Source organism: Limulus polyphemus, unplaced genomic scaffold (genome assembly GCF_000517525.1).
Source record: "Limulus polyphemus unplaced genomic scaffold, Limulus_polyphemus-2.1.2 Scaffold1876, whole genome shotgun sequence".
In the NCBI taxonomy this organism is placed as follows: Eukaryota; Metazoa; Arthropoda; class Merostomata; order Xiphosura; family Limulidae; genus Limulus; species Limulus polyphemus.
Window position 1 is genome coordinate 1 of NW_013667486.1, and position 27,218 is coordinate 27,218.

At 34.7% G+C, this 27,218-nt stretch overlaps 1 protein-coding gene across 4 annotated transcripts in view; it reads left to right on the plus strand.

Annotated features, from left to right (window-relative positions):
• The first annotated feature begins 2,098 nt into the window (after nt 1-2,098).
• Nucleotides 2,099-27,218, plus strand: part of LOC106465226 (G patch domain-containing protein 2-like) — a 54,206-nt gene continuing 29,086 nt past the window's right edge. For 2 of the 4 annotated variants that reach the window (XM_022393082.1, XM_013925431.2), the window contains exon 1: nt 2,099-2,167. The gene's annotated coding sequence lies outside the window, so the exon portion shown is untranslated. Of the gene's footprint in view, nt 2,168-6,438; nt 6,507-27,218 lie in introns of those variants that run through there. The other 2 variants (XM_022393085.1, XM_022393084.1) reach the window with 2 other exon arrangements.

The window sequence follows — 27,218 nt, forward strand, 5'->3', positions numbered from 1 at the left end:
AAAAGTGTTGATACAGGTATTTAATAATAGAATCTCCAAAAATGGCAATATAATGTGAAAAAAGAGGTAACTTACCATTGGTAAAATCGGGTCCGTGGTCCATGAGTGGAATATCAATTTTGATAAAAGAGTTAGCACAAAGGATCACATATAAAATGTAATAGACTTAAAATAAGACCCAAAAACTCGAGCGCTCGTGTTAGGGTCTTATTTTAAGTCGATGTTTACAGGGAAGATTTTCCAAATCCTGATATTTTTCATAAATAACTTTATCGATGGAAGACAATATGGCTTTCTATACCTCTCCAGGACAGGTTCCAGATACTGTCTGACTGTTTAAAAGCATGCTTCACTGTACCAAGTATATTTATGTTACTGAAACTTTTTGCCATACTACCATTAAGTTCACGTTCATGTGAACGTTCGGCATCTGCTCTCCGCCGATTGAATGATAACCTGAGGTGTACAGAAATAGAAAAATATTGAGTGATCTAGCTTTAATATATATTCATTATTACACTGCTATTAACATTGAAACTATATGTAAATTATTTATGGAAAAACACCCCAGAAAAATAGAGCATGCTAACATGTTATTTCAGTAGTGATAGCCAATGACTGAAATAGCTAATATACTATTGTTGCACAGAGATGTTTAAATCCATATAGATATAATAGTACTGTCTGTTGTATGTTCGTGTAACTACTTCGCAGGGTGTGGATGGATCTTCACCAAAATTGGTATGGACATTCATTGGGTCCATGTAGAGACACATACAAATTTTCAGTTTTGCATTTTGCGTTTTACGGTTTTTATGGGCGTTTTTACCACTATTTCGCCCCATGTTGATGGACCTTCACCAAATTTGACAAGAATGTTTGTTGGATTAATGCGGAGATACATGCAAACTTGTGGTTTCAAATTTGTGTCTTGCAGTTTTTGTTGTCGTTTTTGTGTTTTTTACAATTACACATGAGAGAAGCAACTTTTTCATGTCTTAAGATAACCTTTCATTAAGCATGAATTTACATAACTTCCATTCAGGGGACGGGTACTCAAGCTAATTAGTAATATATTTTAACAATTAATAACTACTCGGCATGTAGATAGTACAGTACTTTACTATAATAAAACATACATATTTATGCTATTTTAAGTTTAGCTCCCCATGCAGTGTTACTATAGAACGGTAATTTGTTGACTTTTCATTGGATGTTTGTGGATTTTATGTGAACGGCCATACAATTGTTTAAGTTATGTTTTATACAAAATTGCTTCCAGATTTAATCTCATATCACCTATTTTTTACAAATTGTCTGGGGGCTCGGCCCCCAGACTCGTGTAACATTAGCATGCATTGCTTGTTGATTGTGCTGGCTGTTGATCTCACAAATTAGAACCCCCCTTTCAAACATTCTGCGTCCGGGCCTGTAACTAGTAACGTTTTCGAAAAAAGATAACATTAGTAAGGCAACATTTCTCTTCGATGAATCTATGTTGGCTTTCGGTTACGAAATAAATAAATGATTTTGTAAAGCTTCTTTTATTGGACTCTTTAGATTTTTTTCTGACTACAGAAATAGATCTAACTGATCTATAATTTTCAGAGTAACTCTTATCATCTACTTTAAAAATACAAGTAACATAAACGAGTGTCCAATCCCCAGGGATCTATCTGCCCACTCTTTTTAGTGCTACTAAGGTTGAAAGAGAAAGGTTCGCATATCTGATCTTTGACTCCATTTAAAACCCTGGGAAAAAAACTTGCCTGGCCCTGGTGCTATATCTACTTTTTATATCTCAGTCTTTCTCCTTATCAACAAAGGATTCGTATATGTACATAATTCAGGTAAATTGCAATATTTCCTATAGATTGCTCAGGATCAGTGTGATAAATAATTATATTTATTTTTTATTGGCTGTCATATACAATTAATAAGCAGGCTATCGTAATATAAACTAAAAATTGTTTGTTTGCCTGTTGTTCAGCACAAAGTTACGTAATGGGTTATCTGTGCTTTTCCTACCACGAATATCGAAACATAATTAAAATAGATAAACTTATAGTTTAGATATTCTCATGCAATGTCTCGTAAATCACGAGACTTTGGGTAAGGTCATAATAAAGAAATGTAGGCTTACGAAGGAAAGTTGATTTTCCGAAAGGTAATATAAAATTTATGTATCATCTCTTCTAACATTATATTGAAACACAATTTTCACTGATATATAATGGTTTAATTTCTATGAATTAATTTGATAGGTGATATTACTTAAAGTATGCTGACTATAATAGAATTTTTGATTATTGATAATAATATGGTTCATTATATCCTAAGCCTAACGTTAACAATAACAGTTGTATTTAATAATTTGGCAAATTCTTGCAGTAGCTACCAGAAAATGAAGCTTAATGAATATATACATATGTATTTGGCTAAATTGTAGTTTAGACTAAAGTTCGGTTTTACTTTTATTCAAGTTTTAATTACTCTGTCAGACTTGTCACTCTTATTTTAATTAATGACTGTATTAGAAAAAAGTAACATTAACACTAACAGACTAGTCACCTCCATTGGTTCAGTGCCGAGTTTAATAATTAACTGTGGTATCATTTAAACCATGCCCATTAGTACACTGCATTACATTTTCAAATTTTATTGTTTATTGTTACTAATCACCTGTGATTATATTGACACTGGGCATTAAAAAAAGAAACATAAAAGATATTGAGATTAAAGTTAGTGTCCCATATTTCTGCTCATGGGAAAAGAAAATTTATCACTTCTTTCTTTCTTTTTTCAGTATAACACAGTGCCAAATTTCTATTTTAATTATATGCTTTATGTCATGAAACAAGTTAGTGTTTATAAGAATATCATAAAAATCAGTTTAAAATATCAAGTCTCTTTTCATCATCTGTAAAGTCTCATTGGATATCTTTAGCCTAACGTGGTAATAATATTTTAAGAGATCTTAACCTGTTCTCATATGACAACTTTCAATCACAGATGTAATCACTGTCGCATTCCTTGAGGGAAACTTTAGAGGGAACTATCTACTATGTGGTTTGATAAGTCTTTCATCCTATATCAAGCACTAATGATTGATTAAGATTGAGATCGGGCAAGCAATTGGTGTACTGTTGTGACCAGCTTGCATACAATGAGGGCAAGAGAAGATCACCAACATAACAAAAGCTGTTTTGTGGCTCTGCAATAAATGCATTTTTTAATTTTTTGTGAGTATGTGGCACTGCACAATTTCACATATTGGGGATAAAGCTGCTTTTACATATTCTAGAAGTAGAATGATATATGAATATGTCATTGTTCCAGTGAGTGTGGAAGGTTTACAGCAGATAAGCCTGATCCTCCATTACTGTTCAGTTGAAAGTTCATTAGCTTAAGTGTTGTGAGAGAGTAATTGATTAGTTGAATGTAATTAATTAATGAGTCTGACAAATGATTGATCAGAAAATTCCACTAACTGCCTAGCTCTACCACCACCAGCAGCTGCAGGTGGGCTTACATTGCCATTTTCAACACGCGTAGCTGCTACCTTCCTTCTCGCTGCTACATAACTTTCTTGTTAATACACAGTTATTTGTGAATGTTTTATACTCATTGGTCTGTTTCAAGGTGGGTTGAATGAGTGACATTTTTGAATTGGCAATGATGAAATACATTACTGTGTCTTTACTTGTGTAATATAAGCAATTAACCAGTAACAGTAGAATTTCTAACCTCTGTTGGAGTTAATGTACCACTAAGAGCAAATTAACCTCACAGGGATCACACTGTTGTAGGTTTGGTATAATGAAGACTGCAAAGAAGGCAACATCAGACACTTAATTTAAATTATTTGTATTTATTAATTTAGCACACTAAAACTTTGAACAAGTTAATTTGTAACAACTTAACATATTGTAATACAGGAAGATAATGCCATTGGTATCATGAACGTCAGGTTTCTAATTCCTGTGGTGTAAGACAATATAAACTGATTTGTAAACTACTCATATGTTAACAGTAAATTTAAAATAATATGTTCCTAAATTAATAAATAATCATAAAATATATTGTTTATTTTTATACCGGTTATGACGCTATAATTAGCTCAATGTATAAGTTATAGTACTAAATTACATATACAGAATAATCTGGTTCAACACCTGCACTGTTGGCCAGAGAGTATCTAAAACTGGAAGACAGATTTATAACCTATTAACATGAAATGGTGTGAGCTTAACCACAAATCATGGCTCTTAGGCTTATACTGTGTGTATAATGGGATAAACAGGTACATATCATCAATATTATAAATGGTTGAATCATAAAAGCAATATATATATGTGTAGATATATGACATATGACTCATAATACAGTTGAGCAAACAAACTTTTCTCATAGTAGTACATAATACACAGCAGTGCTGCAAAAATTCATTTCATAAACTATCTTTGGCTGAAGTAACAGAACATAAATTTAACTTTCATACAGAAGTTTTTTATTTACCATCTATATCTTACAGATAACTAAATTTCAGCAGTGTGAAAGCATTCATTTAGCTATGTGTGTGCGTTATTTTGCTATACTAGTTATGGGGCACCTTTTCTAAAAGTAAGTCACAGAATGTATATCTTTCACAATTGTATATTTTAAGCAGCATTTAATTAATACAGCTGAAAAGAGTACTGTGTATCTGTTTAGCGTAGTCTATTATACAATACAATACATCTTTTTCAAAACTTAAATTTGTTTTAAGTATTTTATGCTTGTAATACTAGTAGTTGAGCACAATGAGTAGTATATCTTTTTAAAACACAAAACTAGTTTTTCACTTATAAGCTTGAAGTGATTAATGTACAGGTTTCAGAAAGGGGCCTTTTATTTTTTTATAATCTGCAGCCATGAAAAAGTAGGATATTTTACTAAAAATGTGTCTGGAAAAAATTATGAAACATATAATTGAAAAAGTACAATAGTAATTATTTGTAAACAGTTTAGCTACATTAGTTGAGCTGATTTCAACACAACTTTCAGATTTTCAATCGGATACCAGGAAGCATGGAAATAGTAGTAACTGGCAGAGTATGTGATGAACATAAAAAATTAAAGAAAGGAACATGCCATATTTGCTATGTTTGTCATCTTTGTGATCCATTACCATCATGCACTGTACCTACGATGCATATTAACTACAATAGAAGGCATAAAAGTAGTCAGTTGTCAAATCAGTAATAAAATAAAAAAAGGTGCTGCCATATCAGGGCCGAGTTTTTCACGGTGCTGGGTCTTAAATGAGGGATATTTTAGCACACGAAGTTTGAAAATTAATAATGATATTTCTTGATTTTAGTATACCCCACCTGCTTAAATCATTGCAGCAACATTATTAACTAATTTGTTCATCTGTTGCAAATTTATAGATGTTAAAATGAATGAAGAAAATGTTAATTGATTCTACTCCTATGATAGATAACATGTTCAGGCACATGCCTTCTCAGTTACATTTCCAACAAAAAACAGTTACAAGATACTGTTTCAGACTGATTTATATATAATCAATTACAATGTGATTACTTAACACTTTAAATTGGAATTAATACCAATTACAGCTTCTAAATAATTATATTAAGTCAGTAATAAGTTGAATGTAAACTGCTGTTTTCTTAATGATTTCAATCTTCTACATAAACTGATTGTTGCAGTACTTATTGAGAACTATTACTGCTACCATGTACGTACATGTTGGATGAATATGTTTCATTGACTGAGACAATTTGGAAAATTCTGAATGATAGTGGGAATTAGGAATAGAATTTAGCTACAGAGTCTGCAATTCATTTTGTGTTAATAATAGAGGACAAAATATATTGGAGAAAAAATTAACCCCTTATGGGAATATGATTCTTGATTTGAAAACAAAAAACTCCAAATTTAAAGAATGGAGCCAAATACCAGCCTCAATACATATGGTAGGTTAATCATTACATCATCATAGTGAAGTTCAAGATATATGCATCAAATTATAAGGACAGCAAGGGAAATTTGGTCTTTCAAGGCTTTACTTACACAATTATGCATGAGAAAAGCAAAACACAAGTTCACCCATTTATTTTTCAAGGTATCAGTTCCCTCTAAAGACATAAAATGGGTAAATGTCACAAGTTTAAAAAGTGTAAATTGGTAGATAGGTTAAAAGACTTGCAGAGCTATTGAAAAGCTAGGGATTTGTGTAAAATAAAAGTTAGGAAACAAGTAATTCTTATGAGAAACAGCTTGCTGATAATTTAAAACATCAAGATCCATTTCAGTATGATAGAGGTAAACATAAAGTTAAAATGGGTATTGAGCCCATACATGATCTTTATGACAAGGTTTTTTTTGAGATGGTTTAGCTTTTAAATATTTATTTCTCTTATGTTTCTATAGCAGAAGATGTTAGCAATATTTGTGATCCTGGGTATTCTATGGGAAATATTGGAGTTGACCTGAATCATGTAAATATTAGTTCCTTGTTGGTAAGCTGAAAGATTGAGAGATTAAAAATAACTAAAACAATAAAAGCAGTCACGGTTTTCCACAATGTTAACTCTCTCCACACAGGCTCAGTCAATTTGATCGACTGTGTGACCTTTTGTACTCGTCTAGTCTTTATAGATTTGATACTATTAACTTTTGATGTAGTGTGTATATCTTCATGAAATTTGGCAGTCTTTCAGTAAACATTATTAGCCTTTCACATACAAAAAAATCATATTTTTAGTGAAGTGTTTTTAATAAACTAAGAAAAGATTTGTCCTTGAATATATTAAGTATTTGTTTTGAATAGTCTGTGTGTAAAGTGATTTCATGTTAAGATTAAAAATACTTCATCACAAAAGTATCAAATTTCATTTGTGTAATCTCTAAATAAATTTCAAACATTTGTTTTCAGTAAAATTTTCTATTTTTTTTCTATTTTCTCTATATTAACTGTATACAAGTTGGTCAATTTGACTGACCTCGTAACTACCAAAAAAAAAATCGAAATAAATCTAAATTACCCTTCTTTTCTTTCTAGAATGACTTCAAATGTAACGTGAAACTGCAATAATTTATCCTAAGTAGCTTTAAACTCGTAATGGTATACATTTATTTGTAATTAAATTTTGTTTTATTGCCAATTCAATTGTCCTTTGAACTGTGTCTGACTACGATTTGCACCATTATAAGTTGTAAATCACTTGGGAAATGTGAAGCTCATGTTACGCTTTTGAATTACACTACCCATGAGTTGCTCACGTGTGTGCCTCATGAAATATTTTATATATATTATATTATTATTATTATTGTTTATTTTACATAATCTAATCTTAACTGACCTAAAGAGATCTCTATTTTTTTATATTAGTCATTTTGATAATAATAAATAAAGAATAAACATAAAAACAAGAAATATAGTACTTAACTGAGTATTCTTTCTATTTTGCTCTTGACTGTTGATGACAGTTAACCATACTTTTTTTAAACTAATGGTAGTAGTGCATTAAATAATTTTTATTTAAGTAATGCACCGAAGATCCTAGACTTACTAACATGCAAAAAAGCAGACAATTTCTTCTAACAATCACAATTTTTTGGCTTTCTAATTATATAACAAGAGCCGTTACAAATGCTAGCTGCCTTGATTCCCGTGGGAACCAAAATTGAATTAGGTGGAATTAATTATTCTCTGTTCAGAACACAATATTATACACTACGCCATTTGATAGATGAAAACCTTGACTTTCTATTGGTTATAGGTAATATATCATTAAACATATAACAAGAGCCGTTACAAATGCTAGCTGCCTTGATTCCCGTGGGAACCAAAATTGAATTAGGTGGAATTAATTATTCTCTGTTCAGAACACAATATTATACAATATGCCATTTGATAGATGAAAACCTTGACTTTCTATTGGTTATAGGTAATATATCATTAAACCATTAATGTATTAGATGTGGCAAAGGGAATTTAATGATACCCTCATGTGTACAATAAACACTAATACATTAAGGTTGCTAAAAACATATTTTGTTCTTGTAGAATTTAAGAAGACTATGCAGAGCAATGGGATATGAAAAAAAAAACATCATTTGTCTGCCTTTGTTTTGCTGTGGTAAGGTTGTGAATATGGCATATTGACAGCTGCCTGCAACTCAGGTGGCACTGAGTAGGAGGGATGGGTGACCTATACTCTTGATATCAATATACTAGCACTTAGCATGACATCACTATTGTTTATTCTGTGTGTAATTTCCACTTCAATTTTATATATAATTTCACTTCACTATATACAGTTGCACTTTACTATGTACAATTTCTGCTTCACTACAAATTCATTTCAGTATAAACATTTTCACATTACCATGTACAATTTCTGCTTCACTACATTACATTTCAGTATATACATTTTCACATTATTATGTACAATTTCTACTTCATTACATTTCAGTACTTATTCATGGTGTGGTATTTCCTAAAGCAATCCAAACAAAATCCTAGCTTACATTCCTTGCAGAATTGTAGATACTTTTTTTCTTCTGTTGCTTTTGTAGTGATAAACTGAAACACACATGACAAGTCACCTGTTTATAGTGTCCTCTATCCATCTGTGTGTATGTGTCAGAAAGTGATGATTAGCTCATTCTTTGGCAAGGAGTCTGTTAGGTAGATTCATGCTGCCTCATCTCTGGTTTGATGCAGTGATTGTTCTATATTTCTCAAGAATTTGGAACACCATATTGTAACTAAATTCTCTTAGTTTCATTCTTTTTCCACTTTTGACCAGGTATATATTATATGCATTGAGGATGGTGACATCAAGCATATGCATAAAAAGTTTGTGATATCACTTCAGTGTTTCTCTCTCACACAATCTGTGCACCACTTTAGTCAACAAGTCTCATAGTCTGTACAGTCAATTACTGCATCTAGTTTCATTATAGGTTCCTTAGTTTTATAGTCCACTGTGCCACTGTCTTGCATTTCACCTTTGTGAAAGATACTGATCACTGTCACATCATGTTTGTCATGCCAGTTCAACACTAGTACTTTACCTGACTTTCTTCACTGACATTCACCATGCTGCATTCATGCAGTAAACTTTAGCATGTTTTATCTCACATTTCCACATGTTTCAGTTTTTTGTGCATGCATGAAAATACTCAAATCTGGTGATGAATACCAATTATCAGTGTTTAATAAATGCTCTTTTCCCATATACTTTGCCATTAGTTTTTTCACCACAGCACCAGGGACTCCAAGGGGGCCATTTTGAGGGACGTACCTGTATACACAATGGCATCTAAGACAATTCTAGTTTCACAACAGCATAAAACTAAGTTTTACTTCAAATTGATGGTGTTTTGATGGTATATACTGCTTGAAAACAAGCCTACCTTGGAACAAAATTAGAGATTCATTAAGCAATGGGTAAAAGAATTTGATGAATCTTGAAGTTATCACAGCAAACACTTTTCTAAGTTTCCATATTCAATCATTCTCATATGAATGGTTATTCTCAGTGAAGTGTAAAAAAACTTAGGAGGAGGAGAAACCTGTCCCTGGTCATGTCTTTTCCAAAAATTGGGGTTCCAATCAATGGGTCAAGAATTTTCTAGAAATATAATCTGTTAACGACTGCAAATTGGAGTATTACTTATTTATTGCCTTGACTACTGTAGTCATTTGAAATGCTATTAATATATTTTATCTGTTTGTATGTGTGTGTCGATTTGATGATATCTTTAGCTTTATCTTTATGTTTCTTTATAAGGGGCATCAATAAAAGTAGGCCAAAAATACATACAATTCCTGCACACGTGTCTACCCATCTATGAGTGAGGGACTTAGGCATGAATATAAAGTTATCCACTGTGTACCTGTAATATTTGTTGGTTTCTGTGACAATAAATGTCATCAATTCATGGTCAAAGAAGGTCTCAAAATAGTCAGGTTCTGTTACATCATCACTATGAGGCCAGTCCTCAGTCACACTTGAATGATGTCTGTCAAAATTGTGAATATATGGCTGAAAATTGTAAATATCAGTGTACACAACGGATGCATGGGTAGCCTCATGTGGAAGAATAGAGGCAAGTGTCTTCTCCTCTCCACCCTCCTCCCCTGATGACTAGTCACCACTTACTTCAACATCCAGAACCCAACATTCTCCCTCACTATCTGAGTCCAAATTATTGTCTTCTGATTCCTGTGATGAAACATCTCTATTAGAGTCAAAGATCATGGATATCCACTTGGAAGATATCAAAGTTTTTCCATCCTTTAGTTTCTTAGGATGTGTAGGTGGTGGTGGGTACTTGGCATCATGACTATGTGGAGGTACTGGATCATCAATATCTTCCTCACTACTGCTTATAAACTGTTTTATTATTTTTCTCTTTACAGGTTGTTTTTTCTTTGCAATAATTTTCTTCCTTGCACTGCTAGTACCGCAAGAATTTGGTACAGGCTCATTGTCAGAGGAAGAGACATATTCACCCTCCATGACGTACGAGATGCAACTGAGGGCTGGGAAGAGCGTGGGTAGACAGAAGGAAGCACAACGTGATGTATGGGACTCTGTATGGCTGAAAAATTTGGAACACATTTTTTATTTATAGGAAGTGGAATTATGAATCTCATATGAGGACTGTTGCACTTGCACTCGAGAACCTCATATAAGGACTGTAGCGGCTGATGGGTTAACAAATCCTGAAAGAGAGGAGGTGGCAGGAGGGGTCTGATTTTCTGTTTGATAGCTCTATAACCAAACAAAATTGAAGACTATAAAAATTATGGTTTGTCTAATCGATAACGATTTTATAGGGAGTAATTTACATTTAATTTTGTACTTTTTAAAGGGTGGTGGATAAAATAGAGAAGAGAATATACCTAGAGAAAATGTGCCACATATGTTACAATAGGGGAAATTCAGGATTTATTTGAATATTACCTTATAAAATTAAGAACTTAAATTTTATATACCATTAATACTAATGGTATATTATACCATTGCTATACAATTTGTATAACATAAACAAAAGAATTTTTAATAAAATATTTAATGTAAGACACTAAAACCTTATGTCATGGGCGGTAAAGGATATCCAGGGTGAGAGGATTAAAGGAGGTCAAGAATCAGTTGTGTGAACTTCTCTCTTTCAGTCTTAGTAAGCCAATAGAGAATGAAAAGGTGTCTGAGGATTGGAGTGTTGCCAGTGTTACCCCTGTTTTTATAGGGTTGATAAGAGTTGCCTTGGAAAGTACAGGGCAGTTAGTATTACATCTGTAGTGGGATAAATGGTAGATAATCTGATAAAGAAGCTTTACAAAATTTAGTGAAATATATAATAAAAAAAAAGCAATATGGATTCATCAAAGGAAAATATTTTTTTACTAGTCTGTTACCTTTTATTAAAGGTATTATCTGGATGATGCAAAGGGCTTGAACTTGGTATATTTAGATATTTGTAAAAGCCTGGAATAAGGCTTCACACAAAGATTAGCATTAGCAAAGAAAATCACATTAGTAGGAGTTGGGAGAAGACTAGGTAATTGGATTGTACAATGATTGGGTGGGAAAAGGCAAAAGGATATTAGGTTATTACTAGTTGAGTGCCTTAGTGCTTGGGCAATAGCTTTTTCTGATTTCATTAATGATATTGAAAAATGACATAACCTCAGTTATCTGCTGGTGTCACTAAATTGACCTACTGACTAGAAGGAAGATAATAGCTGGCAACACCCACTGCCAAATCTTGGACTATTTTTTTTTTTTTTGCTTGTATAGGAGAATACCATGGTTTGAAGCACACTGTACTAATTGATTATATGGATGTAATTGATTAGCAAATGGCACTAACTTCCCAGCTTAAGCCAGAGTATGGTTTGAAATTTTATAAACAATTTTGTGATGAGCCTCCATGCAACTATATTCTTTGCATCCTACTATTTCCATCTCTAAGTTTGCTAATAACAAGAGAACACTGTTTTGATGGCTTCAGTGACTTCACCATCACTATGTCAAGGTCCAGTTCTACAATCATGTTGCTGAGTTGGTTTCCATCTGTATTAAGTATGGGATTCAAATTATGACAACCCAAATGCATTATCTCGTACTTACTGAAATGAAAGGTCATTTACCTAATACCTATCTAACTTATCAATTGATATAAGTCATTATGTAATACCTCAACATTCTCAATACAGTGAAAAATATTTAAGAGTTGATGTCAGCAAACTATTAATTTATTAGCTTTGCTATAACAAAAACAGGGAGAACAAATTTGGTGTCATGTGAATTTAACCCAGGATCTCAAATCCAAAGCTGAACAGACATAAAAGTGTAAAAAAAAATGGAAAAAATTTCTGTACCCCAGTGAATGGAGTACAGTTAGCCCATTATGTGGCTTTGCACTTAGCAACAAACAAACGTAATGGTGAGGCAGTATTGCTTTACTTAGTTAATTGTAATAATGTGAAATTGTAATAATTGGAAACAGTGTTGATTAGTTTATTATTTTGATAGTTAAATTTAACCATACTCTTGATTAATTGATTGTTGGAATAATCAGAAACACTAATTTTGATTAGTTGATTGTTTTCATGACAATCAGTTGTGATTTCAATGAATCAGTTGTTTGAGTAATTGAAAAATGGTAATAATTATTTTTGTGAAATTAATCTAGTTAATTGTAATTTCAATTAATTTATTAGTTTGCTTCAGGAATAATCAAAAACTGATCAGAAACACCAATTTTGATTAGTTGATTGTTTTCATGACAATCAGTTGTGATTTCAATTAATCAGTTGTTTGAGTAATTGAAAAATGGTAATAATTAATGTTGTGACATTAATCTAGTTAATTGTAATTTCATTTAGTTTATTAGTTTGCTTCACACTAATTGATGTAATTGCTGCTCATAGGTAATTAATTATGTCATTTAGTAGGCTCTACTATAGGCTCCAGATTAGGACTCTGTATGGGTTCCCAAGTGGAATAACGACAGCCCTGAGTAAAGCTAGTAGTAATTTATAGTGTACTTATAGAAATAATGATTATAAGTCAAAAGAGGTAATTATATCTGTACAAGTCGCAGTATGGCATCACTTGGAATACTGTGTACAGTTTTAATATCCTTATACAAGAAAGGATAATGCCTTATTGGAAAGGGTTCGGAGGGATACTAGGATGATTCCAGGGATGGAAACATTTTCTTAAGAATAGATTAACATGTTTTAACCTATTTTCTTTTGACAAAAGAAGGTAACAGATGATCATATTGAAACTTACAAGATTACGTAGAATATCTATAAAATAAAAGGCTGCTTGATTTCTCTATGCTATAATCTGAAGACAACAGGACTAGAGGACACAAGTATAATAAAATACAGGCTAGGCTTTAGTTACTACAGTTTTATTTTTCTAACAGGTTGATTGACTTGTGTATTGAGTTGCCAGTGGCATTCAAATAACTGGACTACATTAATAAAACTTAGCTTTTCCCATCCAACTACCATATAATCAATTAAATAGTCTTCCTCCAACCTCTTTTGATGTAATTTTTTTGCTAATCTTTTATGAGGCACCTTATCAAGAGATTTTTGAAAATGTCTGTATACCAAGCCCATAAAATTTCCATTGTTCAGATAACAATTAGCATCATTGAAAAGAAGGTAATAGAGTAGTAAGATAAGATTTCCATTTGGTGAATCTATAAAAGTTTTTTGTAATATTAACTCTTTTTCGACACAGGCTTGGTTCCTGGGACCGAGTCACGTGACCTTCTGTACTTGTTTAAAGTTGACATAAACTTAATACTTATAACTGTGTATATATATATGTATATATCTTCACAAAATTTGGCAGTCTTTCAGTTAATATTACAAGTCTTTCACATACAAAAAGTAATATTTCTTAGTGAAGTACTTTTAATAAAATAAAATAAAGTTTTGTCCATGAATATATTGAGTATTTGTTTTGAATAGTCCGTGTGCAAAGTAATTTTCATGTTAAAATTTAAAATACTTTTTGCCATCTCAAAAATCTCAAATTTCCATTGTGTAATCCCTAAAACCTCCTGAATGTATTTCAAACGTTTTTTTCACTAAATCCTTATAGTTTATATGTTATTTTCTCTACCCTAGTCTCAAAATGGGATTGGCCAAATCGACCAACCTCGTAACCACCACAAAAAAATTGAAATAAACCTAAATTAACCTTCTTTTCTTTCTAGTATGATTTCAGATTGTTACATGAAACTACATTTGTTTATCTTAAGTAGCTTTAAGTTCGTAACGTTATACATCTATTTATAATTAAATGTTATTGTTTTATTGCTCTTTGAACTGTGTCTAACTGCTATCCATGCCATTATAATCTGTAAATTATTCGGAGAACGTGCAGCTCACGTTACACTATTGAATTACATCACCCACAAGCTGCTCGCATGTGTGCTCCATGAACATCTTTTAATTATATTATTATTATTGCTTATCTTACCTATTCTAGTCTTAAATAACTTTAAAAAAAATTTTAGTTACGTTTATAATAATAAATAAAGTACTTACCCAATCTTCTTTTTTTCTTGCCTTCGATTGTTGATGAGAGTTAAGTCTGGTTTTTTTTAGTGATTATAGTAAAGCACTTAACAATTGTTATTTAATTAAATAATACATCAAAGAATATAGACTAATAACATGCAAAAAGTAGACAAATTCACTACTAAAAATGTTCCTGGCTTTCTACCTATGTGACAAGAGCCTTTAGAAATTCATCCAAGCTAGTTGTTAACTTTCCCATGGGAAAGATGTTACTACTCAGAGTGACATTGAAGGTTATCTGTTCAAAACACAATGTTATACAATACGCCATTTGATAGATGAAAACCTTGACTTTCTATTGATTATAGGTAATATATAATGAAACATAAGAGAGAACTATCAATCAATTGTGAAAGAGAGGATGTGACAGGTGGGTGTGGCAGGAGGGGTCTGATTTTCTCTTTGAAAGCTCTGTAACAAAACAAAATTGAAGGCCATAAAAATTATGGTGTGTTTGAGTTGTGATGATTTTATAGAGAGCATTTTACATTTTCAAGGGGTGATGGATAAAATTGGGGTGATGACATGCTAAGACAAAATTTGTCATGTGTGTTACACTGGTGGAAATTCAGGATTTTTTTATATATTTCCTTTTAGAACTAAGAATGTAAGACTTGTATACTATTAAAATATGAATTATTAGATAAGATTTTATGGTATTCTAATTGGTATAACATAAACAAAAAGTAGTTTAATAAAATTTTTAATGTAAGACTAAAACCTTGTGTCATGCGCAGTAAAGGGTACCTGTGCCGATAGAGTTAACATATTTCAATAAATGATTATGTAAACTTCTTTTATTAGGCTAGAATTTTTCCAACTATAGAAGGGAGACTAACTGGCCTATAATTTTTCAGGCAACTCTCTCACCATCTTTAAAAATAGGAACAGCATTAGCAGCTCTTTAATCCTTAAGGCACTATGTATTAACCTATCAGAAATGAAAAAGGTTCATATATCTGACCTGTGACATCCTTCAAAACTATAGGGATAACCTTGTCAGGTTGTAATTAGAGCTGGATGATTTACTCAATCAATTTAATTGATTTCCTTTGAGCTTTGATTGTGTTAATTAGTGTCACATAAAGTAATTTATAAATTAAGATTAAATTGATTAATATAAGAAAAACAATCAACTAATCAAAATTAGTGTTTTCTGTTATTACTTTTTTTTATTTTTTGAAGTATCCAAGTCTTGTGTGAAAATAATCTATTAGTTGAATGTAATTGATTAATGAGCCTAGTAAATTTCACTAATCACTCAGCTCTAGTCCTGGTTTCTTTGTATGTTTTTTTAATTTTTAAATCTTTTTTTTCTTTTATCACCCAGAGGAATAACATCTACACGATCTAGGTCAACTTCTTAATGTTCCAGTGAATGTTATGGGTTAGGAATGTTACTAATATCTTCTCTTGTCTCCTACTACACAGATGACTTTTTATCTTCTGGGAATGTGGGCATTGCTCGAATCTCTTGTGCTTTTGGGATGAGAACACAAGTGATTCTTCTATTGGTGTTTAAGTGACCAGGGATCATACACATCTGTTTCCTGGTTTCCCCAATTTCCTTAATAGGGATCGTTCTTCAATCTCGAGGGTTTAAATTGGGACACTACCATAAATTGGGTTTCTATACTGCCACCTCATCCAGAGTTCCATTCTCTTCATGAATGCCTTGCTTCAGGGATGGGGTACCTATACCAACAGTCAGGAATTCCAGAGTATGCATGGATGATGAGGATTCCCTATACAGTGTTTTTATCCTTCTTGCTCTTCAACAGGCAAGGTATCATGATCTGGGCTTATATTTCTCATCAAAGAGGCATATGGTATAGGATTCCTTATTTTCAAATTTTAAACCTCCTCCTTGGGAATAGTATTATCTTATCACCCGTCTAGCTTGCCATGTTCCACAGATGATGCCTGTGGTAGCAGGTCCATTGTCTCAATACATACAGATTCTCCAGACAGAATAGATGTTGCATTGCAAGGTTCAGTTGGACTGCCTCTCATTTTACAACTCTAACTAGTGGGTTGACCTTTCATTGGATGGGTTCTGTTTCCTCAGGTTGAGTAAGGCATATACGCTTCTGTCATTCCAAGCCTAGGGTGTTACCTTTCAGGATTCTACAGATGGAGGAGAAGGTTTGCCCTCTTAGGTGTTGTTTACCTTCTCATCATGATTCCAATGGTTTGGAATGCATCACTCTGTGGCTACAGTCCAATTGCCCCAGCCACCAACATGGGATATAGGGACCAAGACCCCCTTAATTCCAACCCTGAGTAGTGGAACTTTGGTTATCTGGTTGGGGCTGGCCTAAAGTGATGAGTACTCATGTACAATTCCACTCTTGATACAGGAACTAAGTTCAGGGTGAAGAGCATGCCTGTTCTGGATGTAGAGTAGTTCCCCCCACTCCAGTACGAATCTTATCTTGGTACGCCCAAAATCTATGCAGACACTTTCTGTATGGATAATGCCTGCACCGGCCCCTCTACCTTATCAATTTGGAATTCTAACTACAAGTGGCAGCAGAGGTAAGTATGTTTTGGAAGTTAACATTTTCCTAAATTGGAAATTTTTCCAAAAATACTTACCGCCACTGACACTCTCCTGCCCTTCCTCCCTGCTAAGAGCCGGTGTTAGAGACTGGTATGGTATCAGTCTCGAAAAAGTGATAAAATTGTATACTTGTATACAGTACCAGGATACAGGACGGGTTGATGTAGGTGGAGAGTATCATGAGACAAATATAACCAAGAGCAGTTGAGTGTAGGAAAAAACCCTGGCAGTTGAGTAATAGAATATAGATATAAGTGTCAGTCGAGGTAAGCATTATTTGAAGTACATTTTCAATTTAGGAAAATGTAACCTTAAGTCTGGGCTCAGACCTTTTGCTCTAGAAGACAAGGCTACAGCCAAGCGATTAGTGGTGTAACTAAGTAGCCACTTAGCCAGTTTGTTTATGTACATTGTTTGAATATGATTTACATAAAAATAATTTGAATAATCAGAATATTTTGCAGTTGCTTACCTTACTCATTAAACAGTAAGCTCATCTTATTTTATAACAATTTGATTTTGATTTTCCAAACATAATAAACAAAACTTGTCAAACATTGCAACTGAATATATATTAAAAATTAAAAACACCATAATTTAAAATAAAGAATCAAGCATATGCAAGATAACATTCTCTACTCATGTGACTTCATTGTGTCTAAGTGCTTGTATCTGATGGTGACATGCTTTCTTTGAACATTTTACTGTGTTAAACTTGTATTGAATTTTTTCTAACCCATTCAATATACCTTTAAACTGTGTAAGCTTACCTTATCTGAAGTTATCTGATATCTTCACTTTGAATAAAATGTTTGTAGCTTGAAAATAAATATAACTTAACACACAAATGCTTTTATGATTTACAAATGAGAAAGAACTGAAAGGAACTTTACAAAAGCTATAAAAATAATCGTAAACCTATATATTTACAATGACGTGATTGTTTAATTTGCTCTATTTGTAACTGTTTTCAAAGCTGTTTCATTTGCAATTAATATAACCACTTGATGTACTGTCAAAACAAGATTTCAACTAGTAAAGGAAACACTTGAAAATCAAGAAATGGATAGTATATTCTCAAGGGGAGTAAAGTCCTGAGCAAAAGTAGCTGTTCTTTGGGATGGCAAAAAAATGTTTAAAAATCAGCAATTTGGTTGGTTTGTTTCAAGGGAACACTCTTTGCATCTGTGCAAGAATAAAAAAATGAGCTTTTTTTGATGAATTATACAAAATAAATGTCAGAAAATCACAAAATATCAATTCTAAAATATTTCTTGGTTACAGTTGTTGAAATATAAGAATTAATGTATGAAACTTAATTTATAATGTGTGTCTCAATATTTTATCCAGTGGCAAAAAAAAAGATGAAATGCCAGAAGAAACCCTGTTTTCAGACTTCAGGCAAAATAATTTAGAATTAACTTACCTTTTTAGTCATAAACTTTGCACATTAAATGTATCATATATTCAGGGCATCTACAAAAAATTTACTTATTCATCACTTATCTTTTGCAAGAATACTGTGTACACATTTCTAGATTTGTTATTCCAGACAATTCAGTATTATTTTGCATGTTTATAAGCATTGTTATGACAACATTGTATTCTTAAGTGTTGTATCTGTAACTACACAGTTACTGAAATTCTTTATCGCCAACCAAAGGAAATTAATAGTCATAACTAATTTTTTTATTAGGCAAATGAAAGCTTTGCCGAAGTGAAAACCTAGAATTAATTTGTATTCCTGAAGTAGCTTAAATTTAAAGTGAAACACCATAAAGATTAAATAACTTCAATATGTTTTGTAAAATGGTTTTTTATAGTTATAAATATCTTGCAAGGTTTGAAAACTTTTAGAGAATGAATAAGAATAACACTTGAAAGTCTATTAAGATAAATATTATTTGATGAAAAAGTGGCAACATGTTAATATCTTCACACCAGTTAACTTCTTAAAAGTTAGTTGTATAATACTCTAACCAAATTTCCAACATAACTCACCTTCTCAGAAATGCTACTTCCCTCCCACATTTGTTATGAGATTTGAATGCCACTAGCCTTGAACTAACTCCCATCTAAATTTGTATGTTTGATGTGAACTATGCTGGTGCATGATGATATCATGAGATAATAGCCTTCCACTAATAGGAGGATGACAGATCCTCCATATGCATTAACTCCCCCTATGCACTTGCATTTATGATAACTTCATTTTTTCCTTGGCATTACTTTGAACAGATGTGTTCAAATTTGTGAGACTTGCATTCATTAAACTTTGGTTTTTGTTTTACATTGGCATTTATTTTGAAAGTGTTGATTATAATCTTGAATTCTCAAATAATGTTAACTTCTACTAAGTCATGTGAGAGTAACAAGGTTACATACACAGATCCTTTTTATACTCGGGCTTCTGAGGCTCATTGATTGTTGGAGATGCTGCAGCCTTTGTTCGATGTGTTGTGGATTACCACATGTTTATTACGCTTCTTACTTGTATCCCTTCTGCCATCTTTCTTTCTCTTCAGTCTTGAATGATTTATTAGACTATAAAATTAACCTGATCTGCTTTTGGTAGTGCCATACCATTTGAGGAATGAACTTAACCTTTTAATATGTTTTGGATTTCATTCTCAGATATGTTTCTTTCCTTAGCTTTTGCCTGTGTCCTTTATTATTGCCCATTTTTCACTCCATGTATCCAATTCTTGTGATTGCTTTGTCTTTCGTCCATGCATTTTATTAAGGTTTATACTGTTTCCTTTCCCTAACAGCTCCTCCCTCACACCCAAATGCCTTTCCTACCCACACGTTTATGAATCTTTTGTCCTGACTTGCAGACATACTTCCTTTCCTTCCTAGATTTTTTGTCTTTGGTATCTATTCCTGCTTGGGGATTAGTTCATTTGCCATCTATTTCACTCTCTGTTTTGCCATTTTTATGTCTTTTTATAATCACTCTCGTGTATTCCTTTTCCTTCTACATCTTTTGTCTGAGGCACTTTATCTGACTCCAGAGGGGTTTTCTGTAGAGATCCATTCCCTTATCTTTGCCAGCTTAGCCTGTTCCACTTCTTCTGCTCTGCCCTTCTTTTCTTAGTTACCTTCTCTTGAGACTCACTGGGTCAGTTGCATTTCTCTTTACTGTACACTTTTTCCTCATTGTGTCCGTGGTCTTTGTTGGGCTCCCTTTCTTCATCCAGATGTCTTCAGTTGTGTTGAATGATTTCAGTCCTCGTTATCTTCCCAGGTAATTCTTTCTTGACCTTGCCCTTTTACTTCTACCTTTTCTCTTCCAGGCTTACATCTTTTTCTCATCCTCCCACATTTTGATGCAGTTACTATCATGTCATATTAGGTCCTGAGGGTACCCATTTCATCCTCTTTGCCAGTAGACATTTTTCATTTTTTCTCTCATGGTATCTCTTCATTCTTTTCTTTTCATTTCCTTTTTTCCTCCCTCCAAACCTTGCTATGAACTTTTTCACCTGGTCTGTGCTTGGCCATGGATGATGTGTAGACATCTTCTTACACATCCCTGTTGTCCTGTCATCTGGACATTTTCTACATTCTGTCCATCAGACTTGCATCTTCCAATTCCTTGCTCTTTCCTTTGACATGGCATTATTCCCATTAGTGTTCATTTGTATCATGAATGCCTTCTCTCACCATCTTCATTGGCTAAGGCTGTTATTCCTTTTTTTGGATAATTTACTTATGTTGGCCCATTCTTGGGTGGTATTCTCTTCTTACACCTCCCACCTTTTGCAGGAGGCTACTTGGATGGGGTAGCTTGTCAAGATATCTAAGTCCTTTCTCATACCTACTTAATGGTTGGTATATCTGAGCATTTTCTTCATCTCTTGTCTTAGCTGAGCTCAGCCTTCTCTTCTTTGCCTGTGAGTTGTGGAGTATCTGATCACCAGGAGTTGCACTTTTCATTCTAGTATTGTATGAGGGGGTTCTTTTGCTTTTGGGGTCTCTGTCTTTCCTGGAACCCTCATTCTTTTGGGTCACACACACACACACATACTGGACCTTATTCCACTGTCCTTGATTTTAAACCTCCATCTAGAATTGTCATGATGGCCGAACCATGCCAATACTACTTTCAGCATTCCTTTACCAACTCCCAATCTGGATCTATCTCTTCAACAGTGCTTCTCGTTTGGATTGAATTGCATCCCTGAATGAAAATATGACTTCTGTCATTTGGATGCAGGAAGATCATTCACTCTACTCCAATATGGTCAAACTTCTCGATGTTCATGAGGCATGTTCCTATTTCCTGCCCTTTCTAGCTGATCAATTAGTCATGATCCACTCTGACATTTCCAGGTCATTTTTTACATCATTTGTCAAGGGGCATCTGTTCCAAGATTCTTTGCTTTTGGGAATTGGACCTATTTTTCATACTTTTCATTCACAATGGGTTTGTTTTGTTCCCCGTCATGTACCAGGAGCTGTGTACCTTCTGGTGAACCACATCTCTTAATTGAACTGTGTCATACCCGTGAAGTAGTCTTACCACCCCAGGTCTTTCATTGGGTTTGCTCTTAGTTAGACAGGCCTATCTTACATGCCTTTGTCATCCCTCTTGACTCCAACTTTCCTCACTTCTGGTTCCTTGTTCCTCATCCTTTAGCTCTGGCTGTCAAAACTCTCAGCCAGAACTGGTCTCACCTTTTTCTATATGCCTATCCTCTTCAACTCCTGCTTCAGGTACTTGACTTGATATGCAACACCCCTTCTTGAGTCCTACTGTGGCACCCCCTTTGGCTGACTCAGCCTTGGTTTCTTCTGCTTTTTAACTTGGTATTCAGACCCCTTCTTCTTATACCCTTTGACTTCTCACTCTGACTTCAACCTCACAAATCCCTTTTTAATCAAGGGATGTTGCCTCTCCATCTTCATGCATGGGATTTGTCTGATCCATTGCCTGTCTGGTCAGGCTCATCTGTTTTGTAGTCTTCTTCTTGTCACATTCCTATTGCCCTTCCATTTGCTGTCTATTGCCAAAAGTGTTAGTCTTTCATCATTGATCCATCTGCCACTACTTTCCTTCCTCCTGGTTGTCCAACTTGAATGACCTTTCTGCTTTTTTGAATTGGCTGCTCCATTAAGTTTTTTCAGTCTCCACTGTTGAGCAACATTGTCCACTACTTTTCACCTTTCCCAGTACCACAGGGTGTTTTCTTCTCCTGTCCTCTCTATTCTCTTTCGATCTTTCCTTCTTCACCAACCTCCTCACCCAACTTCCATGCCTGACTGGGTCTTTAATGTGTTTTTGCATGTGTAAGAGTGTGCTCTGTTTGAGCTATTGCCTTCTTACTCTTTGTACCACCTTTCTCTCGCATCTTATTTCTTCCTTCTTGTTGTCTGTGGTCAATTTTATGCTATTGATGCTTCTTGCACCCTCTTCCACCACACTTATATACTCCTCTATCCAGACTGGTCTTTTTTTCCACAGACTTTTGCCACTTGACAGGATAACTGTACTTTTTCTCCTATTTACTATCTTTTTGTCTCTCACTTCTATGATCCTTTAGACCAAGATTGACTTTTGTATCATGTTTGAGCTTTTTGTTGTTACTTTTCATGGACATCTTTTCAGGGTCCCTGCCATTGCCTGTTCCTAACCTGGGACCCCTCTTCTTCCACAGATCTCTCTCCTTCTATCATTACTGGATGGGTCCATGAACTCGTCCGGTTGGTTTGTTTTTCCATGAATGGGTATGCTCACAGGCGATTTGGCATTTCTCTGCATATGATTTCTCACCTTTCTTATTCTCTTGCTTCCCATTTTTGCTGGCCCTTGGACAAGATCCTCCAGGTGGGCATGTAGATGACTCTCCACATGTTTGTCACTCCTTCTTTTCACCATCTGGCTGTTTTGTCTCATGCAGACTTTCAACTTTCGTTGGTTCCTATACTTCAGTCAACCCACCATCTTTGAAATGGGTAACTAGGTTTCCCTTTAATTTCTCTCCCTTTCAATCAAACAAAATACCACCAGATGGCTTGTATTGCTTCCAAGGATATGCTTATTTCCTAAGATCTGCATCAAGGCAGGATAACAAAGTGTTCAGCCTATCTACCCTGGCTGTGCTAGTACTCACTGAGAGATGGGTGTTCTGCAAGACCGCTTGAGGTGTCCTGATGGTATACAAGTTTACTCAATTGTATGATCCAGACCGTACCAATGCCATGGACTACCATGGAAGTGACTGCCCACTTCTTTGGCTCATACTTGCATGCTTTTAAAAATCAGGTTTTGTAATCACTCATTGCACTCTCTCCAGTAAAAGACCTTTCCAGCTGATGGTCCAGTTGGGGATCTGGGAACCTCTCTAGGTCTTCCCAGCTTGAATCCCCCCCCCCCCTTCAAGTGGTGCATGGGAGAATCTTGCCACTTAAGTTACAAGCTGCTGGGGTGATGGTCCATGTTGAATTCTTACTGGTTGGGCTCAGCAAAATATGCTGATTAGCAGGATGGTGGTGACACTGTCGTTGTAATATGGGCCACCACTCATCTAGCTATTATGCCTTACTGCTGCAATCAGAATCTATCCAGTGAGTTGAGGTGAGCACACACTATAGCCTGATCATGCCCTAACGACACTACACATATTGGCTCAGTGGAGGCTGGTCATGATCACATTCTTCAGGTTTCTTCACCTTTCCTTCCCTTTTTTCTTGGGTGAAAAGTATATCCTGGTGGTCTCTCATAAGTGTACCCCTATGGAGCTCATGCCATTTGGTGTTACACTCCATGGGCTTTTCCTTTGGGCACTTTCTGAAGGGAGAACATCTGCATTTAATTTTTGCCTTGCCCTGCTCCTCTACTAATTCCATGTGGGATTTTAGCATTTCTGTGTAAAGAGGTGAGTTAACATTTTCCTAATCTGAAAATGTTAACTTACAATATTTTGTACATTAATGCAGTCTTTCACTATAATAACATAGATTTTTGCATTAGTCATTGTTTACCATATACTCCCAAGGTAACCTAAATAAGTTAAAATAACTTTAATAAATTAAGTAAATGATAACTTCAGTCAGGTTGTAATCCAGCTTGTATCTTTACTTCTAGTAAAGTGATTGATATGAAAATAAACTTTCCAAAATTTGTAAAGCCTAGAAAAAAAAAAGCTTTATTTCTAATTACATGCTGAAAAAAAATAGGGTGGGTAGGTAGGTAGGCATTTGTTTTTACATATTTTTTTTTATGTCCTCAAAAATAGGGTAGGTAGGCAGAGTATTTTTTTCTAATGCAGACATATTTTATGATGTAAATGCAATTGTAATATATCAGATTGTACTTGATGCAAAACACTGTTAGATCAAGTATTATTTAGACCTATGGTCACTACAGAACTTAAATGTAAAAATAAGAAACTCTTTAGGTTAGTTACAGTTGGGTTACTAGGTAAAATATATAATAATAAAAGTATATTGGTGTACTTTGGTGAAAGATTTTCTTGTAGGCAGATTTTGTTGAATAAGACCGATGTCTGTAGCTTTACTTTCTTCTTGGAAATCTTCTCAAGAAGTCGATAAGTCGTTTTAACATTGTTAGAACAACGGGCAAAAGTTGTAGATAGTGGTAAATTGGCCGACGTGTTTCGAATGCGGCCTGCATCCATTATCAAGGCTGAATGTTGTGTGAATTGCGATTACTGTTAGTGGATATTTATAGGCAAGAGGGTGGTGGTATTTAGCTCATTAGGTGGTGCTGTCAACTACATTGGAAGGCGTTGATTGGTGGAATGTTGTATTGTAGCTTGGGGGTTTCTCGCCAAGAAGTAGCAGTGTGCGTTCTGTTCCAGTCGATTGTTTGTTGATTGTGGGGGTTTGCTTTAGAATCTGTATGGCCTCGTGTATCTGGAGCGTTGTGAAGTCGTTAAATCAGCATTTTACTTTAGTGTTTTATACTAGGTCCTGACGTGTGAGTTTTTGGTTGTGGATGCGGGCACAATGTTCTTTGATGGCTTCATTTTGTAGGTACATTGTCAGGCATCTTGACAGCGTCGTAGTAGTCATTCCGATGTAGGAGGTGTTTGCCAGGAGCTCACAGTCTCCTTTATTACACTTGTACTCGTAAATGACGTTCACTTGCTGTAGATCTGTTGTCTTTTTATCGGGGCTGATTTTCATGATAAGGTCCGACGTTGTGGTAGACTTGTAGTAGATGTTGAGTTGTAGTTTTGTGTTCTGTTTCTTTGGTGTAGTATTTTTGTAAACAATATCCTTTAGAATCCGTTCGTCTGTCTTGTATGCAGTGGAGAATTGGTTTTTGTAGTAGACTTTGAGTTGTTCAGTGGAGTTGTCGGTAGTGGTGTTTTTTTGGCGGCTGTCCAGGTATCGTTGAAGTTTCTTGTCGAATGTGGTATTAGTATATCCATTATTGATGAATGTTTGTCGGAGTGTAGCAATTCTGTTGTGAAATAGATTCCAATCTGAGGATATTTTGTAGGTACGGTGGATGAGGCCGTGGATGGTTCCAGTTTTGTATCTTTGAGGGCATTCACTCTGAGCATTGAGGTAGATTCCCTGGCTAGTGGGTTTTTGATAGACAGATGTGGCGAATGTGCTGTTGTTAGCGTCGATATGTACATCCAGAAAATTGATGGTTTTGTCAGTGGCTATTTCGTGGGTGAATTTAAGCACAGAGTTGTCCTGTAGGTTTTGTCAGAGTCTCATTAATTCATCGGTGTGCTTGGTAACGATGAAGCAGTCGTCGACGTCTCTACAGCACAGTGCGGGGTGGTGGTCCTGCAGCACTTGGTTTTCTATGTGACACATGTAAAAGTTGGAGAAAGTTACTCCAAGAGGAGAGCCCATGGCAACTCTGTAGACTTGCTGGTATAGCGAACCATCGATATGTCGGAAAGGTAACCTCGTTATACAGGAGAGTAGGAGTTCACGCATTATTTCTTCAGGTATTTTGAGCAGAGACATGGTCGGGTGTCTGTAAACGTTGTCGCAGATTATGTCTATCGTATCCTGGACTGGTACATTGGTAAATAATGATTCGACGTCCAAGGAAGCAAGTAGTCCCTGTGGATTTGTGGAGTGTAGTAAGAGGAGGAAGTCATCTGTAGATGTTAATTTGTGATATGATTGGCCGTAGAGGGTTGTTGTTTATGAGTTTTTATGGTTCCGTAGATATATCCAGGCGCATAGTCTCCTATGATAGGTTGGAGAACCTTTTCTTACGCTTGTTTGTAAACAGTGGCAATCAATTTATTAACGTCTGTTTTTGGTGTTTTTGTCAGGTCAGTTCTAATCCTCTTAAACTTGTTATTGTTTGATAGAATGGCGTACAATTTTGTCTTATATTCCTGTTTGTCTATGATCACTAGAATATTAGCTTTGTCCGCGCGTCGCACGATGATGTCGTCATGGTTCCTGAGTTCCTTAGGGGCCATACGGAGTTTTGGTGTTAGCAGGGGGTTGTTGTCGTAGTCATGTTGTTTCGTGCTTTCCGCGCGTAGTTGGAACAGAACGCACACTGCTACTTCTTGGCGAGAAACCCCCAAGCCACAATACAACACTCCACCAATCAACGCCTTCCAATGTAGTTGACAGCACCACCTAATGAGCTAAATACCACCACCCTCTTGCCTATAAATATCCACTAACAGTAATCGCAATTCACACAACATTCAGCCTTGATAATGGATGCAGACCGCATTCGAAACACGTCGGCTAATTCACCACTATCTACAACTTTCGGCCGTTGTTTTAACAACGTTAAAACGGCTTATCGACTTCTTGAGAAAATTTCCAAGAAGAAAGTAAACCTACAGACATCGGTCTTATTCAACAAAATCTGCCTAATAAAAGTATAATAAACAATTTTCATGAGGTATGCACTTGAGCAGCTCAGAATAGCTCATAAGTAATGTAATTCGACAGTGTAACATGAACTACAGTTTCTCCAAGTGATTTACAACTTATAATTGCATGAATAGTAGTTAGACATGGTTCAAAGGGCAATAAAACAATAAAATTTAA